The sequence below is a fragment of the Bos grunniens genome, chromosome 3, assembly GCF_055505025.1.
Source record: "Bos grunniens cultivar Pamir isolate PY7600 chromosome 3, Bosgru_T2T1.0, whole genome shotgun sequence".
Taxonomy (NCBI): Eukaryota; Metazoa; Chordata; class Mammalia; order Artiodactyla; family Bovidae; genus Bos; species Bos grunniens.
The window spans coordinates 105938858-105958463 of record NC_141167.1 but is presented as its reverse complement, the minus strand read 5'-3'; the positions used below and the strand labels follow the sequence as shown (position 1 = coordinate 105958463).

The 19606-nt window shown below is 44.3% G+C and overlaps 1 non-coding gene across 1 annotated transcript; it reads right to left on the bottom strand.

Moving 5' to 3' along the window:
• Nucleotides 1-14633: 14633 nt before the first annotated feature.
• LOC147376614 (U6 spliceosomal RNA) lies at nucleotides 14634-14736 on the bottom strand. Its single transcript, XR_015161697.1, has one exon. It is a non-coding gene; the product is annotated as a U6 spliceosomal RNA (small nuclear RNA).
• Nucleotides 14737-19606: the final 4870 nt, after the last annotated feature.

Below are 19606 nucleotides of genomic sequence, written 5' to 3'. Positions count from 1 at the left end.
GGGTCATAGAGCAGGAGCACCCTCTCTTGGTAGGCTGGGGTTTCTCCCAAGGGCCCATTGTCCCAGGAAGCGGATGCTCCTGGCTAAGGAAGGCAGATATCTGCCCAGCTACGGGAGAGTTATCTTTTTTCCCTCTGCAGGTGGGCCGGGAGTGCGTTATGGAGGGACTGTAGGCCCTGGGAGTGGCCCCTTCTCTGGTAGCTGGGGTTGTTTATCCTCTGTATGCTTGTCTTCCATCACCCTCAGAAAGAGTCTGAAGGCACAGCCAGTGGACCTGCCCATCAGGTTTGTGTTTGGCTGAGGGGAGAGGCCTACATAATATCACATGGCCAAATGTTTAAAAGTTATAAGGAAAACAAACTGTTTTCTTTATAAATAATAAAATACCTTCTAACCTTCTACTTTGGCAAATATAACTTTATAACAACAAAACTAGGAAATATGTAACTCAAAGTTGGCAACATAATCAAAACTGATTGAATTTAATTTTGTGCATGTCCGGGTGTTCTGTTAATGGGCCAGAGATGACTGGATAAGTAATAAAGACAAATATCATTCAGAAACTATTATATAATTTCCATAGAATTGATTTTTCTTGTCTTTATTTTAATAAAATCACTAATGATATTGATTTGGTTAAGATTTCCCGTAGTTTGTGTGCTTGTTGATAGCAATGAACTAAAGAATAAAAGTACAAAGAACACCTTCCAAAAAGTACAGACCTTGAATTGTTTCGTTAATTCAATGTAAATTGAAGCAATGTAAAAACTATAAAGTGAAAATTAATTACCATATATTTTCAAAGAAATCCCTTTTCTTCCAAAAATCATTAAAGTGCACACTACTAATTTAAATAGAAAAATAAAAAAATGTAGAGCAAATATTTTGAATAAAGCTGATGACTTAAATTTTTATTTTATAAAAATTCAGTAAAATCTTTTTTTTTCTTTGGCTACACCTTGACTTGTGGGATCTTAGTGCCCTGACCTGGAATTGAACCCAGGCCACACAGTGAAAGCTTGGAATCCTAACCACTAGGCCATCAATTGAATCTTATTACATGCTTTTATAAGCATAAAACTATTTCCAGCTCTAGTAGTCAGCATTCTTCTGGTGGCCAATGTAAAGAATCAGTACCAAGCTGTATGCATTTCCATCTAGACCTCCACATTTACAAATCGAGGAGTAATACGAATGATTTATTACTGAAAATATTTCACAAAAATCACATGCAAGAGTTGAGAATACTCTGCTTATTCCTGAATACTTTATGATTGGAACGGGAAGAGAAGCAAGAACATCAACACCCCCTTCCTGGGAAGGATGTGTTGTCACATGATCTAAAAGGAAGGATCTGGCAAGTGGATTGCTTTTTCTTTTCATCTGCTGAAGACTTCCTCAGGACTGTCTTCCTTGCCCTCTAAAGCAGGCCCATCTCCAGCACTGGCTGCGCCACGGCCACCCCTTGTCCTGACCCTTGGCTTAGGTGTCTTTGACAGGAAGCCATGGGGCCAGAGACATGAAGAACATGGGTCACAGCAGACGAGGCTGACGGTTGCACGCTGCACTGCGTGTGCCCTGAGCTATGCTTCTGAGAGAGGGAGGTGTCTGTGTGTGTGTTTATTATTAACAGCTGTATTCTAACAGTATTTACACACCATACTACTCGCCCATTTCAAATGAATAGGTCAGTGGTTTTTAGTGTGTTCACACAGTTGTGCAACCATTAGCACCAATTTCAGAGTGTCTTTTTTTTTTTCTCTATCAACTAGAAAAGAAATGCTGCACCCATGAGCTGTCGCCTCTCCTTCTCCCCTCTCCCAAGTCCCTGGCAACTACTAGTCTACTTCCTTCTGTATGAATTTGCCTATTTTGGACATTAAATATAAACAAAATCATAACATGTGCCTTTTTGTGGCTTTTTTTACTTAGCATGTTTTCAAGGCTTGTCCAAATTGAAGCATGTATCGGCACATCATTCCTTTCTGTGACTGAATGAGATTCCAGTGTTTGGAGAGACCACATTCTGTTTACCCAGTTTCCTGTTGATGGACATTTGGACTGTTTCCACTTTTTGTGGCTATTGTGAATAATGCTGCAGTGAACATCCATGTGCAAGCTTTTGTGTGGATATATGTTTCTATTCTCTTGGAGATGTACTTAAGAGGGAATGGAATTGCTGAGTCACTCGTGTTCTTTAACAATATTCTGTGTATGCGTGTGTGTTTGGGTATATGCATGTGTGTGTGTGTGTGTATGTATGCGCACGTGTGTGTGTGTGTGTGTGTGTGTGTGCACGCGCATGCAGGAGGTCCCAGGACAGGGCTCCTTGGCCTAGGTCTAAGAATGGCGCTGGCAGCCTAGTTTCTGCAGCTCAGTGGGGAATGAAAGCAAAGGCTTTTGTCACATTGGTGCTGGGCGGCTAGAAAGGCATATAGGACCAGAATCCTGGCAGTCAGTCAGTTGCAATTTGGGTAATTTACATGAAATGTGGTCGACCTTATTCTGCGGTCCTAGTGTGGTGAGGTGTTACCCCCCTGGTTTAGGGCCATTGCTCTCCTCATCACCTAGGTTAAAATCTGCAGCACAGCTTCTGTGACTCTTGTCTCATCAATAGCTCTCATGCCTGCCCTCTTCTCTGTACTCCCTCTGCCAGTGTCCTAGTTCAACTGCCTGCCATTTATTACATCTTGTTTGCCTTCAGTATTTTCTGGTCACTGGCTTCCCTAGTGGCTCAGTGGTAAAGAATCTGGCTGCCAATGCAGGCAGATGTAAACACGCGGGTTCAATCCCTGGGTCAGGAAGATCCCCTGGAGGCGGGCACAGCATTTTTGCTGGGAGAATCCCCATGGACAGAGGAGCCTGGAGGCTTGCAGTCCATAGGGTTGCACGGAGTGGGACACGACTGAAGTGGCTTAGCACGCATACATGTATGCCAGTGCAGGAGACGTGGGTTTGATCCCTGGTCTGGGAAGATCCCACATGCTGCGGAGCAACTAAGCCTGTGCACGACAACTATTGAGCCTGTGCTCTAGAGTCTATGAGCTGCAGCTACTGAGCCCAGGTGCCCTAGAGCCATATAGTGAAACGACTGAGCCCGAGTGTGGCAACCACTGAAGTCTGCGTTATCTAGAGGCTGTGCTCAGCAACGAGAGACGCCACAGCAATGAGAAGCCTGTGTGCCACAACTAGAGTATCCTGAGCAGCAGTGAAGATCCAGCACAGCCAAAAATAAAAAATAAATACATTAGAAAATTTCTGGTCACAGAAATAATGTATGGATATACAAACCCAACACATTGCAGAAATATAAAATCTAAAAAGTTGCACCTCCCTGCATACAGAATCCCCTCAAAATAACTGTCACAAACAGTTTAGTATATTCTCTTCCAACATTTTTATACACATATTAACATATTTTATTTCTTTTTAAAAACAAAAATAGGATAGTATTGTGTATATAGCTCATTCTGCAACTTGTTTTTCTCCCCATTGGACTATATTAGATGTCTTTTCTAGAAAATACAGATAAATCTGCCTCATTCTTTTAAGTCTATTGTGCAGTTATACAATAGTTTATGTAACCAGTCCCCTATTTATGGACATTTGAGTTATAGCCAAGTTTCTGCCGTGACAAATAGTGCTGCAGTGCTTTTGTATACATTTCTCTTTATGCATTTGTGGGAGTTTGTCTGCAGGATAAACACCCAGAAGTGAAAATATTGGGTCAGAGAACACAGACATTTAATATTTTAAATAGATACCACCAAAGTTGCCTCCAGAAGCATTTGTTGATCAGTCACTCAGTCGTGTCCGACTCTTTGCGACCCCATGGACTGCAGCACACCAGGCTTCCCTGTCGTTCATGATCTCCCAGAGTTTGCTCAGCCTCATGTCTGTTGAGTTGGTGATGCCATCCAACCATCTCATCGTGTTGCTCCCTTCTCCACCTGCCCTCAATCTTTTCCAAATCAGGGTCTTTTCTAATGAATTGGCTTTTTCGCATCAGGTGGCCAAAGTACTGGGGCTTCAGCTTCAGCATCAGTCCTCCCAGTGAATATTCAGGGTTGATTTCCTTTAGGATTGACAGGTTTGACCTCCTTGCAGCCCAAGGGACTCTCAAAAGTCTTTTCCAGCACCACAAGTCAAAGGCATCAATTCTTTGGTGCTCAGCCTTTTTTTATTGTCCAACTCTAACATCCGTACATGACTGCTGGGAAAACCATAGCTTTCACTATATGGACCTTTGTAGGGAAAGTAATGTCTCTGCTTTTTAATACACTGTCTAGGTTTGTCATAGCTTTCTTTCCAAAGAGCTAGCGTCTTTTAATTTCATGGCTCCGGTCACCATCCACAGTGATTTTGAAGTCCAAGAAAATAAAGTCTGTCACTGTTTCCATTCTTTCCCCATCTATTTGCCATGAAGTGATGGGACCGGATGCCATGATCTTTGTTTTTTGAAGCATTGCATAGTTTACAGTGTCATTATCAGTTCATGAGAATGCTGGTCTCCCTGCCCCTGCCAGCCCTGGATATCTTTGACTGTTGCCTTTGATCAGTCTCGGCAGCATGTCTTCTTGCCTCCCCTGTGGCATCAGTTTCCTAAAGCCCCCTCTATTCCCAGCTTCCCTCCTTTTGCATGTCTATCTTCCATTACCTAGTTTTAATAATGACCTTGACAACTTAAAAAACCCCTCTAAAAAATAGAAATAGGCTGGTCCAGGACACCTTTATTCAGCCAATCAACACGTAGTCATTGCCTATTAATCAGGTGCCAGGCGCTGTCTAAGCGCAGTACTGAATGAGAATGATAAGGCCTCTGCCGTTGTGGAGTTTAATTCTTGCAGTGGGGGATGGATCACAAAGGAAGAAGCAGAAAATGATCGAGCAGTTAGTCTGCATGTGAGGTCACTTCAATCTTATGGACTGTAGCCCCACCAGGCTCCCCTGTCCATGCAATTCTCCAGGCAAGAATACTGGAGTGGATAGACATTCCCTTCTTCAAGGGATCTTCCCGACCCAGGGATCGAACTCGTGTCTCTTATGTCTCTTGCATTGGCAGGTGGATTCTTTACCACTAGCACCGCCTGGGAAGCCCAACAGTCAGTTTACTTACTAGACAGTTAAGTGTTATCCTGAGAATTAATACAGGGAGACGTGATGGTTACTGGGAGGTTGGTTGAGGCTGAATGGTCAAGAAAAGAACTTCTGAGGGAAAAAACACATAACCCGAGCTCTGAAGGACAAGAGAAGATTGGGGAGGAGCATGCTAGGCAGTGGGAGCAGCATGTGCAAAGGCTGGAAAGTAGGAAGGAGCTTGGCTTCTTGGTGGGGGGCGTTGAGAGAGAACGATGGATGAGTGGGTGGAGTGTGGGTTGCTGCCACTGCCTGACAGTTTTGCTGTGGATGGGGAGGAAAGCTTGGGGCGAGCCCCTGGAAGGGGACATGAGACTGTGGGAAGATGTTTATGGACACGAGATGCTGAAGCATGCTTACGTGCTGATGGGTGGCTTTGGGAGAAGAGAAGCTCGTGATGCAGGTATGAGGCCTGGGCAGGAGCCATGTCCTTGGGGAGCGGGGGAGTGTGGGATCAAAGCACCTGGATGGACCTAGGATGTTATCCCTCCTCACAGGAGGGAAGCGGACAGGCAGTCTTGATGTGAGTAGGCCAGTGGTTTGTGGTAAGGAGAGGAGCGGGTTCCTGTCAGATCGCCCTAGGTTTTTCCCCAGGAAGTAGAAAGCAAGGTCATTGGCGTGGTGGTGGTATGAAGTGGCAGGGGTGGGAGGAGAAAGTGGGAGGTGTGAAGAGTGAGAGGAGGAGCGTGTATATCACTTTGGAGTCTGGGGAAATGTCATTCTGAGGAGGCAGACGGGGCTCACTGAGCATGCGGGTGCCCATTTGAAATGAAAACAAAATTATTTGGCTGCGCTGGGTCTTTTGTTGCAGCACGGGGAATCTTCCCGTCGCAGCACGCGAACTCTTAGTTGCCACACGGGGATGTGGAGCCTAGTTCCCTGATCGGGGATCGAACCCGGGGCCCCTGTCTTGGGAGTGTGGAGTCTTAGCCATTGGGCCACCAGGCAAGCCCCCCATCTGAGCTTGACTTACAGCTGTGCCCAGCTGTTGACTTGGAGGGAAGCCTCTGTTCTTCCAGGCCCAGCAGTCCCACTCCTAGCTTCGCTCACTCACCACCTTAGTTGGGAGCATGAGGTAGGAACCCGGGTGAATTCTGCACCTGAGAGCTGGCAGGAGGAGGCAGCGAGGAGGGAGGGCGAGCACTGGAAGAAAATGAGACAGGCCCATGTCCCCAGCTCAGGAAGTCAGTGGCCCTGGGCAGCGGCAGGAGCCCTGGCATGCCCGGAGGCTAATTTTAGAAGGCCTCCAGGTTCCATTGTTCCGGGTGAAGCTGGGCAACAGAGGCGGTGGCTTGGGGCGGTGATACCAGTGTGGGAAAGGAAGCGAGGCTTCGTGTGAGAAGGATGGAAACTCTGAGGGTGGTGTGCAGGTTTCGGCCCTTGGGGACGTTCTGCCCCGGTTCCCACGGGCCAGGTAGGAAGCCACCCCTCCCCTGACTCCTTTCTAACGTGGGTAGCTTTTCCATCGTCCTGCTGAGCACGTGGTTGGCTAGAACCCTTGGCTCCCACGCCCACTCCAGCACTGTTGACCCCGGCCAGCTCTCAGGCCGGGGGAGGGTAAATGCCAGTCCATCAGAGGAGCCCAGTGACCCTGTGCAATTGTCCCCACTGCTGATGAGGCAGCTAGGTCCACTTTATGTGGAGGGATTTGAGGCCCACATGCAACGAGTGACTGCCCAAGGTCTCACTTGGGTGGCTGCGCCCTGTCAAGATCCACCGGCTGGTGGTTTAGTCGCTGTTCTGTCCAACTCTTGCAACCCCATGGACTGTAGCCCGCCAGGCTCCTCTGTCCATGGGATTCTCCAGGCAAGAATACTGGAGTGGGTTGCCATTTCTTTCTCCAGGGGATCTTCCCGACCCAGGAATTGAACCTGGGTCTCCTGCACTGCAGGCAGGTTCTTTACTGACTGAGCTATGAGGGAAGACATGATCTACCGGGGGATTCCTAGATTTCTGGAAGGATATAACACTTGTTGCCCTGGTAAGGTTGGCTGCTGTTCGCATAGCAGACTGTAGGCACAGTGGAGATGCTTTTCTGAGAATTCGTGTAAGAAGAGAGGCAGTGCAGGGGTCCAGGAATGGGCCCCCACCAGGTGCTAGCTGCGTGACCTTGAGCAAGCTATTTAATCTCTGGGTTTTAATCCCAGGTCCTCATCTGCTATGTGGGCCCCAGAATCCCTGGCTGGTTCTCAGCTTGGATGAGATAACGTGCTGGAAAGCACTGCGCAAGAAGGAACTCTTATCAACATGAAGCTCTAAGGCCACATCAAAGGCTGGATTTTTATCTCAGCCCAAGGGGAAAAAGTTTGCTTCTCAAAAGGAGAAAGGATTCTTTGTAAGTAGGTGAGGGTTTCATGGCTAGGTGGATCTTGTTGTTAAAGTCTCATGACTGAAGGGCACACAGGGGAGAGGGATGAGGCGTGCCCAGGCTAGGAAAATTCCAGACCCCGTTGGTCTCCAAGGTCCTCTCAAGGTGGAGAGCCCTTACAGGCAGGGAAAGCCATTCAAGAAGGCCACTTGCATGATTTAGAATTCTGAAGATGACTTCATAGCTGGGTATGTTCTTTGTTGCTTAATGGGTTTTTTCCAGTTAATCCTCCTGGGTTCTTTCCATTTCCTGGGCAGAAGGAGTCAGCTTTAATATATTCCCACTGGCAATAAGCTGCGGCCTGGTGAACGGAGGTGAGAAGGTGCAGATTCGAGGGGGAGAGAGGACTTAGGGAAAGGATCTCATCTCCAGGCCTGGAGGGAAGTCAGGCTGTCCTCAAAGTGACAGATTCAGCTGATCATTCTTACTTCTCTTGTTAGCTGGCAAAAGCCTACTTAGCCTATCAATCAAAGGTTGAATGATGTCCCCTCTGGGAAGACTTCCCCAGTATTATCAGACAAAATTAATGAGCTCTCTTCTATGCTCCTTATCAATAAGGAGGCTTTTAGGTGCAAGTAAGAGGAAATTCCATTCAAATGGACTTAAATAATAAAGAGAATTTATTATCTCAGATGCCTAAGAATTTTTCATACTGTTCATACTGTTCATGGGGTTCTCAAGGCAAGAATACTGAAGTGGCTTGCCATTCCCTTCTCCAGTGGACCACATTCTGTCAAATCTCTCTACCATGACCCGCCCATCTTGGGTTGCCCCACGGGCATGGCTTAGTTTCATTGAGTTAGACAAGGCTGTGGTCCTAGTGTGATTAGATTGACTAGTTTTCTGTGAGTATGGTTTCAGTGTGTTCGCTCTCTGATGCCCTCTTGCAACACCTACTTTACAGCATTGGACCTTGCTTCTATCACCAGTCACATCCACAGCTGGGTATTCTTTTTGCTTTGGCTCCATCCAAAAGAATCCGAAATGCAGTACTTGGATGCAGTCTCAAAAACGACAGAATGATCTCTGTTCGTTTCCAAGGCAAACCATTCAATATCACAGTAATCCAAGTCTATGCCCCAACCAGTAATGCTGAAGAAGCTGAAGTTGAACGGTTCTATGAAGACCTACAAGACCTTTTAGAACTAACACCCAAAAAACATGTCCTTTTCATTATAGGGGACTGGAATGCAAAAGTAGAAAGTCAAGAAACACCTGGAGTAACAGGCAAATTTGGCCTTGGAATACGGAATGAAGCAGGGCAAAGACTAATAGAGTTTTGCCAAGAAAATGCACTGGTCATAGCAAACACCCTCTTCCAACAACACAAGAGAAGACTCTATACATGGACATCACCAGATGGTCAACACCAAAATCAGATTGATTATATTCTTTGCAGCCAAAGATGGAGAAGTTCTATACAGTCAGCAAAAACAAGACTAGGAGCTGACTGTGGCTCAGACCATGAACTCCTTATTGCCAAATTCAGACTTAAATTGAAGAAAGTAGGGAAAACCACTAGATCATTCAGGTATGACCTAAATCAAATCCCTTATGATTATACCGTGGAAATGAGAAATAGATTTAAGGGCCTAGATCTGATAAATAGAATGCCTGATGAGCTATGGAATGAGGTTTGTGACATTGTACAGGAGACAGGGATCAAGACCATTCCCATGGAAAAGAAATGCAGAAAAGCAAAATGGCTGTCTGGGGAGGCCTTACTCCCCAGCTGTGAAAAGAAGAGAAGCGAAAAGCAAAGGAGAAAAGGAAAGATATAAACATCTGAATGCAGAGTTCCAAAGAATAGCAAGAAGAGATAAGAAAGCCTTCTTCAGCAATCAATGCAAAGAAATAGAGGAAAACAACAGAATGGGAAAGACTAGGGATCTCTTCAAGAAAATCAGAGATACCAAAGGAACATTTCATGCAAAGATGAGCTCAATAAAGGACAGAAATGGTATGGACCTAACAGAAGCAGAAGATATTAAGAAGAGATGGCAAGAATACACAGAAGAACTGTACAAAAAAGATCTTCATGACCCAGATAATCACGATGGTGTGATCACTGACCTAGAGCCAGACATCCTGGAATGTGAAGTCAAGTGGGCCTCAGAAAGCATCACTACGAACAAAGCTAGTGGAGGTGATGGAATTCCAGTTGAGCTATTCCAAATCCTGAAAGATGATGCTGTGAAAGTGCTGCACTCAATATGCCAGCAAATTTGGAAAACTCAGCAGTGGCCACAGGACCAGAAAAGGTCAGTTTTCATTCCAATCCCAAAGAAAGGCAATGCCAAAGAATGCTCAAACTACCGCACAATTGCACTCATCTCACACGCTAGTAAAGTAATGCTCAAAATTCTCCAAGCCAGGCTTCAGCAATATGTGAACCGTGAACTTCCTGATGTTCAAGCTGGTTTTAGAAAAGGCAGAGGAACTAGAGATCAAATTGCCAACAACTGCTGGATCATGGAAAAAGCAAGAGAGTTCCAGAAAAACATCTATTTCTGCTTTCTTGACTATGCCAAAGCCTTTGACTGTGTGGATCACAATAAACTGTGGAAAATTCTGAAAGAGATGAGAATACCAGAACACCTGACCTGCCTCTTGAGAAATTTGTATGCAGGTCAGGAAGCAACAGTTAGAACTGGACACGGCACAACAGACTGGTTCCAAATAGGAAAAGGAGTACATCAAGGCTGTACATTGTCACCCTGTTTATTTAACTTATATGCAGAGTACATCATGAGAAACGCTGGACTGGAAGAAACACAAGCTGGAATCAAGATTGCTGGGAGAAATATCAATAACCTCAGATATGCAGATGATACCACTCTTATGGCAGAAATGAAGAGGAGCTCAAAAGCCTCTGGATGAAAGTGAAAGAAGAGAGTGAAAAAGTTGGCTTAAAGCTCAACATTCAGAAAACGAAGATCATGGCATCCGGTCCCACCACTTCATGGGAAATAGATGGGGAAACAGTGGAAACAGTGTCAGACTTTATTTTTCTGGGCTCCAAAATCACTACAGATGGTGACTGCAGCCATGAAATTAAAAGACGCTTACTCCTTGGAAGGAAAGTTATGACCAACCTAGATAGCATATTCAAAAGCAGAGACATTACTTTGCCAACAAAGGTTCGTCTAGTCAAGGCTATGGTTTTTCCTGTGGTCATGTATGGATGTGAGAGTTGGACTGTGAAGAAGGCTGAGCGCCGAAGAATTGATGCTTTTGAACTGTGGTGTTGGAGAAGCCTCTTGAGAGTCCCTTGGACTGCAAGGAGATCCAACCAGTCCATTCTGAAGGAGATTAACCCTGGGATTTCTTTGGAAGGAATGATGCTAAAGCTGAAACTCCAGTACTTTGGCCACCTCATGCAAAGAGTTGACTCATTGGAAAAGACTCTGATGCTGGGAGGGATTGGGGGCAGGAGGAGAAGGGAAAAACAGAGGATGAGATGGCTGGATGGCATCACTGACTCGATAGACGTGAGTCTGAGTGAACTCCGGGAGTTGGTGATGGACAGGGAGTCCTGGTGTGCTGAGATTCATGGGGTCGCAAAGAGTCGGACACGACTGAGCGACTGATCTGATCTGATCTAAGAATTTCAGAAGTAACAGCTTCAAGGCATGGTTTGATCTCCGGCTCTTTTCGTCATTCGTTCTCTAGATTCTAGCCTCTTCAGACGTGTTGGCTTTGTTTTCAGATTGACTTCTCTCAAGGAGTCCAGGTGGCTGCCACCAGCGATAAAGACTACATTCATCCTTCTTGACTTAAGGGCAGAAAGACAGAATGTGTTCTTCCCCAGCCATAGGGCAAAAGCCTTAAACCCCACTGTGGTTAGACTGACATAAAGTGGACAAGAGAATCCATGCACCGGTTAATATTATAGCTTCTCTTCCTGAGTCAGTCAGTGTGTGGTACAAACAATGAAATTATGCCACGCAGATCACCTTGGAACTGGAGTGCGAGCAATCTCATGCAAGCACGTGCCTCCTACAAAGTAGGAGTGGGGTGGTTCCCAGAGGGAGAGTTTTTAGGACAGAGATGAGGGCAATTATTGCCGGGAATGTAACCAACTAATGCCCACTATACTCCCACGGCAGTTGGCACACTGTACTAAAATCGGGTGCATTTTGTTAGGCTCTCCAATTCCCCTTAATTGTGTTGAAGTTCAGTTTATCTTTTTTTTCTTTTATAGACTGTGCTTTTACTATTGTATCTGTTGATCTATAGATTCAGTACAATCCCAATCAAAACCTCAGTCTGACCCAAGGTCACAAAGATTTTCTCCTGTGTTCTCTTCTAGAAGTTTTATAAATTTAGGTTTTATAAATTTAAGTTTTATAAATTTAAGCCTATGATCCATTTTAAGTTGATTTCTGTATGTAGTGTGAGGTATAGATTGTTAGATTTTTTTTTTTTTTTTTGCCTATAGATATCCAGTCGTTCTGGCATAATTTATTGAAAAGACTATCTTTTCTCTACGGAATTGCCTTTCCACACTTGTTGAAAACCAGTAGTATGCATATGAGTGTGTGCATATGAGTGTGTCCGACTCTGTGTGACCATATGGATTGCAGCCCACTGGGCTCCTCTGTCCATAGGATTCTCCAAGCAAGAATACTGGAGTGGGTTGCGATGCCCTTCTCAAGGGGATCTTCCCCACCCAGGGATGGAACCTGAGTCTCTTAAGTCTCCTGCATTGGCAGGCAGGTTCTTTAACCACTAGCACCACTGGGGAAGCCCTGTGTACACATATGTCTAGGCCTGTGTCTGGAGTCTCTATTCTTTTCTGTTGATCTAGTTGTCTACCTTTTAAAGCAAACTCCACACTGTCTTAATTATTTTAGCTAGATAATTAGTCTTCAAACCAGGTAGTGTAAATTCTCCAACTTTGTTTTTCAAGGTTTTTTTCCAGCTCCTCAACGTCCTTTGCGTTTCCAAATACATAAACTTTAGAACAAGTTCATAAATATCTATAAAAAAGCTGCCTGGGGTTTTGATTGGGATTGCATTGAATCCCATAGACACTTTGGGAGAATTGGCATTTTAACATCCTTGAGTCTCTGATCCATGACTATGGTATATATCTCTCTACTTGTTTAGTTCTTCTCAGCCGTGTTTTGTAATTTTTAGTGCACAGATGTTGCATGTCTTTGATCAGATCTACCCCTACGTCATAGTTATAAAACTATTATTTTCTTGTCATTACTTATTTATTGCTAATAAGTAGAAATACAATTGAGTTTTGTATATTGATCTTGTATCCTGCAACTTCATTGAATTCACTTATCATTTCCAGTAGCTCTTTTAGAGAACTTCATCAAATTTTCTCCATTGATGATTATGTCATCTCTGAATAGAGACAGTGTTTTTGTTTTTTGTTTGCTTTGTTTTGTTTAGTCACTAAGTCATGTCTGACTGTTTTGAGACCCTCTGGACTGTGGCCTCAGACTCTTTTGTCCATGGGATTTTTCCCAGGAAAGAATGGTGGACTGTGTTGCCATTTCCTTCTCCAGGGGATCTGCCTGACCCAGGAATAGAACCCATATCTCCTGTGTCTCCTGCATTGCAGGTGGATTCTTTATCGCTGAGCCACCAGGGAAGCCTACAGGCAGTTTCACTTCTTTCTAATATGGATGTCTTTTATTTCTTATCTTGTTGTGCTGACTAGAAACTTCAGTACCATCATCAGAATAGGTGATGAATTTGGATGTCACTCATTCCCAGTCTTGGGCAGAAAGCCCTTAGACTTTAACCATTATGTATGCTGGTAACCATAGTTATTTTTGTAGATGCCTTTTATCAGACTGGGTAGCTTTGTTCTATTACTGGTTTGCTGAAGGTTTTTAATCAGGAATGTATGTTGGATTTCATCAAATACCTTTGCCACATCTAAAAATATCTCGTTTTCTTTTTACGTTTGTTATTAATAACATAGGGAATTATATTGATTGATTTTCAAGTGTTAGACCAACTTTGCCTTTGTTGGCTAAATCTCACTTGATTGTGGTATTCTATCCTTTATATACATATATATATATATATATATATATATATATATATACATACACATATATATATATTCTTTTCATATATAGCAAAATTCAATTTGCTAAATTTTGGTGTAGAATTTTTGTATCCATGTTTGTGAGGAATTTTGGCCTTGTTTTCTTTTCTTATAATGCCTTTGTCTTATTTTGGTATCAGAGTAATTCTAGCCTCATAGAATAAGTTAGGGGTACTTCCGCCTCTTCAATTATCTGGAAGAGTTTGCGTAAAATTGGTATTATTTCTTCCTTGAATACTCGGCAGAATTCATCAGTCAAGACAAGCAGGGCTGGAGTTTTGTTGTGGGAAGATTTTAAACAAGGAAATTCCCTTAATAAATATAGGATTATTCACATTATCTATTTCTTTCTGTATGAACTTTGGTAGTTTGCGTCTTTCAAGCCATTTGTCCATTTCATTTAAGTTGTCATATTTATTGGCATAGAGTTGTTTTCAATATTTCTTCATTATCTTCTTAATACCTAAGACTATGGAGGTTTTTTACTTTCTCAGTCCTGATGTTGATGAATTTTTGTCTTTCCTCTTTTTCCTGATTGATTTGGCTAGAGATTCATCAATTTTTAAAAAAATATGTTACCAGATTATTTAAGGATATACAGAGATACACGGGGCAAAGTCTGGGAGGGTTCCGAGCACAGGAGTCTCTGTCCCTGAGGAGCTGGGGACCATTGTTTTACCACAATATGGTGTGTTCACCAACCTGCAAGGTCCCCGAACCCCGTGTGATTGGGATTTTATGGAGGCTTCCTCGTGTAGGCATGATCAATTTTAATTAACTCCATTTCCAGCCTCTCTCCCCTCTCTGGAGGATGAGGAGTAGGGCTCAAAACTTCAGGCTTCTAATCACAGCTTGGTATTTCTTGTGACCAGCTGTTATCCTGGAGTCAGAGATTCATCAATTTCATTAATGTTCTCAAAGATGCAGCTTTTGGTTTGATAGATTTTTTTCCCCTAATTTTTTAGGTTTTCTATTTCATTGATTTCCACTGATACTCCTTTCTTTCATTTGCTTAGGTTTTTAATTTTCTCTTTTTTCCTTAACTTTTTCTTTTAAAATATGGAATGCGTTCACCAGTTTGCCTGTCATCCTCACCCAGGGGCCATGCTAATCTTCCCTATATTGTTCCTGCATTGGCAGGCGGATTCTTTTCCACTAGCGCCGCCTGGGAAGCCCTGTATGGTTCCAATTTTAGTATATGTGCTGCTAAAGCGAGCACCCCAACTTCTTAACATTAAAGCTAAAGTCATTTGTTTGTGATTCTTATTCTTAAAAAAATTTTTTTTTGGCTGTACCTTGCGGGACCTTAGTTCTCTGACCAGGGATTGAATCCGCACACCCTGCAGCGGAAGTGCAAAATCTTAACCGCTGAACGATTCTTTATTCTTTTCTAATACACTATTTGGTGCTATAACTTTTAAGTATTGTTTCATGGCAAATTATAATTTGTGTGTTTTCTTTTCATCCAAAATACTTTCTGTTGTCCCCTTTGATTTCTTCTTTGACCCATGGATTATTTGGAGGTGTGTTATTTGGTTTCCAAATGGTTGCGGATATTGCTGAGATCTTTCTGTAATTTTTTTTGCACTTTGTACTGGGGTACAGCTGATTAACAATGTTGCGATAGTTTCAGATGAACAGCCAAGGGACTCAGCCATACATATACATGTATCCATTCTCCGCCAAACCCTGCTCCCATCGAGGCTGCCACATAACATTGAGCAGAGTTCCATGTGCTATACAGTAAGTCCTTGTTGGTTATCCATTCAGCGGTGTGTACATGACCATCCCAAGCTCTCTTACTATCCCTGCTGCTGCTGCTGCTGCTGCTGCTGCTGCTAAGTCGCTTCAGTCGTGTCCGACTCTGTGCGACCCCATAGACGGCAGCCAACCAGGCTCTCCTATCCCTGGGATTCTCCAGGCAAGAACACTGGAGTGGGTTGCCATTTCCTTCTCCAATGCATGAAAGTGAAAAGTGAAAGTCAAGTTGCTCAGTCGTGTCCGACTCCTTGCGACCCCATGGACTGCAGCCTACCAGGCTCCTCCACCCATGGGATTTTCCAGGCAAGAGTACTGGAGTGGAGTGTCATTGCCTTCTCCACTTACTATCCCTACCAGCCCCCATCTCTTGCAACCAAGTTCATTTTCTAAGTCTGTGAGGGTTTTGTTTGTTTGTTTGTTTTGTAAGTAAGTTCATTTGTATCATTTCTTTTTAGATTCCACATATAAGGTATATCATATGATATTCCCCCTTCTCTGTCTGACTTCTGTTATTGATTTCTAAGTTAGTTTCATTATAGCCAGAGAATATTTTTATGTGACTTAAATTCTTTGAGACTTGCTTTAGGGCTCTGGATATAGTTTGTCTTGGTAAATGTCCTACGTGCACGTGAAAATAATGTGTTCTACTATTGTTGCCTGGAGGGTTCTGTAAATGTCAATCAGGTCAACTTGGTTGATTGTACTGTTTAAGGCATTTACATCCTAACTGATTTTTGTTTGTCCTCTTTATTTTTGTCTCTTTCCCCCTTTTTTTGTCTAGTTTTGGATTAATCAGTATTTTAAATAATTCCATTTTCTCTAATTTTTTTGCTTATTCACATAGTTACCAGTTTTGATGTTCTTCATTCCTTTGTGTGTGTGTATATATATATATATACATATATATATCTATACATGTTATCATTTTCCTTCTGTTTGATGGACTTCCTTTAACATATATAACTATAGTTCAGATCTCCTTTTGATGAAACATTTTAGGTTTTGTATGACTGAAAACGTCTTTATCTTCATTTTGAAGATTTTTCACTGGGTATAGAGTTCATAGTCTACCGTGCTTTTCTTCTTTTAAAAATATTTATCTATTCATTTTTATTCCCTTCGGCTGTGTAGGGCCTTAGCCGTGGCATGTGGGATCTGCGCTGCGTCACGTGGGGTCTCTTGTACACGGATTCTCTAGCCGTGGCACGCGGGATCTGCGCTGCGTCATGTGGGGTCTCTTGTACACGGATTCTCTAGCAGTGGCGCGCAGGATCTGCGCTGCGTCACGTGGCGTCTCTTGTACACGGATTCTCTAGCTTGGCGCTCAGCCTCAGTGGTTGCAGCCCGTGGGCTCAGTTGCTCCCCGGCATGTGGGATCTTAGTTTCCCCACCAGGGACTGGACTTGCGTCCCCACTAGGGAAGTCCGATAGTGCTTTTCTTTTAATACTTTAAAGATGTTGTTTAATAGTTCTCTGGCTTGAATTACTTATGACAGGAAGTCTGCTATTACACTATCCTCTTTCTTCTGGATATAACGTCTCTGGTTGCTTTTAAGGTTTTCTGTTTAGTCCTCTCTGATATTGACATCTCTGAGCATCAACCTTTCTTTTTTTTTTTTTTAACAAATTATTTATTTATTTTGGCTCTGCTAGGTCTTCCTTGCTGTGCCCAGGCTTTCTTTAGTGGCATTCTTTAGTGGCAGTGGGCGGGGCTGTTCTTTGCTGCAGGGCTCAGGCTTCTCATCGCGGTGGCTTCTCCTGTTGGGGAGCACAGGCTCTAGGTGCATGGGTTTCAGTAGTAGCAGCACACAAGCTCGGTGGTTGTGGTGCACTGGCTTTTCATTGCTCCGTGGCATGCGGATTTGTTCCAGACCAGGGATTGAACCCGTGTCTCCTGCACTGGCAGGCGGATTCCTATCCACTGTACCACCAGGGAAGTCTTCTGAGCATCAACCTTTCATTCCAAGTACTTGACAAATTGCTTTTGAACTGCATACCTGCTGGCCTCTCTCGAGCTCCGGGCCCATTTAACATGTGCATTTGGTTTGGCTCATAGACACCTGAATTTCAACATATCAAATAAGTGGTGTATCATCACCTTGCCCTGATCTCTTCTTCATCCTGCATTCCTTATCTTAGATAATTTGCCTTCACTGAGCTCCTCAAGACAGGAATTTGGGAATGACCCTCTTCTCCATCTTAATCTATTTTGTCACCAAAATAGATTACCAAAATTGTCACCTTGTCAATCCTATCTTCAACACCTCTCTAATTTTCCTCTTTCCCTCCTTTCTCTTCTTACTGCCTTAGCCCAGGCCCTTATCAGCTTCTTGGATTACTGCAGCAGCCTCCAAATTGATCTTCTTGCCTCCAACCTTGATACCATGCCATCCTGTCTCCATACTGGAGCCAAAGTGTACTTTTTTTTTTTTTTTTTTAATAAGGTCACTCTCCTGTTTAAATCCTTTGATGCTCTCCATTTCCTTATCAAACTACCTCTCTTGGTTATAAAAATCCTTCAATCTATCTCCTGCTTAATTCTTTTTTTTTTTTTTTGTCTCCTGCCATCTCTCAAAGTGTTCTTGCACTCAGGTGAATCCAAGCCATCTGGGATTATTTTCAGTTTCTACAAAACCATCCTCCAAAGCTTTATCTCTGCCTAAAGTGAGAATCTCTTCACTCTAGCCCCTGGTTGGCTCACCTCAGCCCCACCCATTTTTTAGGGATTGATCCAGGGGCCTCATCGGTGTCTACTGTCACAGCTCCTAGCTCTATACTATAATTGTCACTTAACAATTTAAAAAAGTAATTAATTAATTTGGCCACACTGGGTCTTCGTTGTGGCATGTGAGATTTTTCTTTGTGGCGCGTGGGCTTCTCTAGTTGTGGCACACAGGCTCATTAGTTGTGGTGCCTGGGGCTTAATTGTTCCACGGGACATGGGATCTTATTTCCCTGACCAGGAAATGAACTCATGTCCCCTGCACTGGAAGGCAGATTCTTAACCCTTGGACCAGCAGGAAAGTGTCTTACTGAATTTTTGTAGAATTTCTGTGCTCCAGGCCCTAGGTTACCCGGCACCCACTCTTTGGAGTTTCTGTTTTAGTGAGAGTTGGGGCAGAAGGCTCCAGCACTAAGTACATAGCCTCTGGTTGGAACTGAGCTAGTGCCAGGGAAGCTGCTGCTGCTGCTAAGTCACTTCTGTCGTGTCTGACTCTGTGCGACCCCATAGACGGCAGCCCACCAGGCTCCGCCGTCCCTGGGATTCTCCAGGCAAGAACACTGGAGTGGGTTGCCATTTCCTTCTCCAATACAAGAAAGTGAAAAGTGAAAGTGAAGTCGCTCAGTCATGTCTGACTCTTCACGACCCCATGGACTGCAGCCCACCAGGCTCCTCCGCCCATGGGATTTTCCAGGCAAGAGTACTGGAGTGGGGTGCCATTGCCTTCTCCGGCCAGGGAAGCTAGGACAGGGTATTAATGGAATGAATAACAGAGAACCAGCCTTAGCCTAGGGATCAGGGATGGCTTCCTTAAGGAAGCGATGGCTGCATGGGAACTCTAGGGATGGGGAGGGGTTGGTGGTCAGGGAAGGATGATGGTGGGAAGGGGTGTTGGTGGTATTCTAGGCAGAGGAACATCATGGGCACCCTGAGTGGTGAGGTCACCTGGCTCTCTGTAGAGCTGGAGGAAGCCAGTGAGGTGGGTGTGTGGGAGCAGGCGGGGAGAGATGAAGGGTGATGTAAGGGAGGAGAGTGAGGTCAGCCCCCCTGGGCCATGCTGCTGCACTGAAGAGGACTTTGGCTTTCATCCCAAGGGCCCTGGGAAGCCATTATGGGCTTTTAAGCAGAGGAGCAGGGCTTCCCTGGTGGTTTAGCAGTAAAGAATGCATCTGTAATGCAGGAGCCGCAAGAGATGTGGGTTCGATCCCTGGGTCGAGAAGGTCCCCTGGAGGAGGGCATGGCAACCTACTCCAGTATCCTTGCCTGGAGAATTCCAGGGACAGAGGAGCCTGGTGGGCTATAGTCCATGGGGTCTCAAAGAGTCAGACACGACTGAAGCGAATCAGCGTGCATGCAAGCAGTGGAGCAATATGATCAGATTCACATTTTCAAAGGATTTCTCTGCTGCCCTGTGCAGGTTGGGTGTGAAGGTGGGGGAGGTGACAGTCGGACCAATCAGGAGGTGTTGGGGTCATGGCTTGGACTAGAGAGGTGGAGAGGAAAAGAGGAAGATGTTGTAAGGCGTTTATGAGCCTGGGTTGGC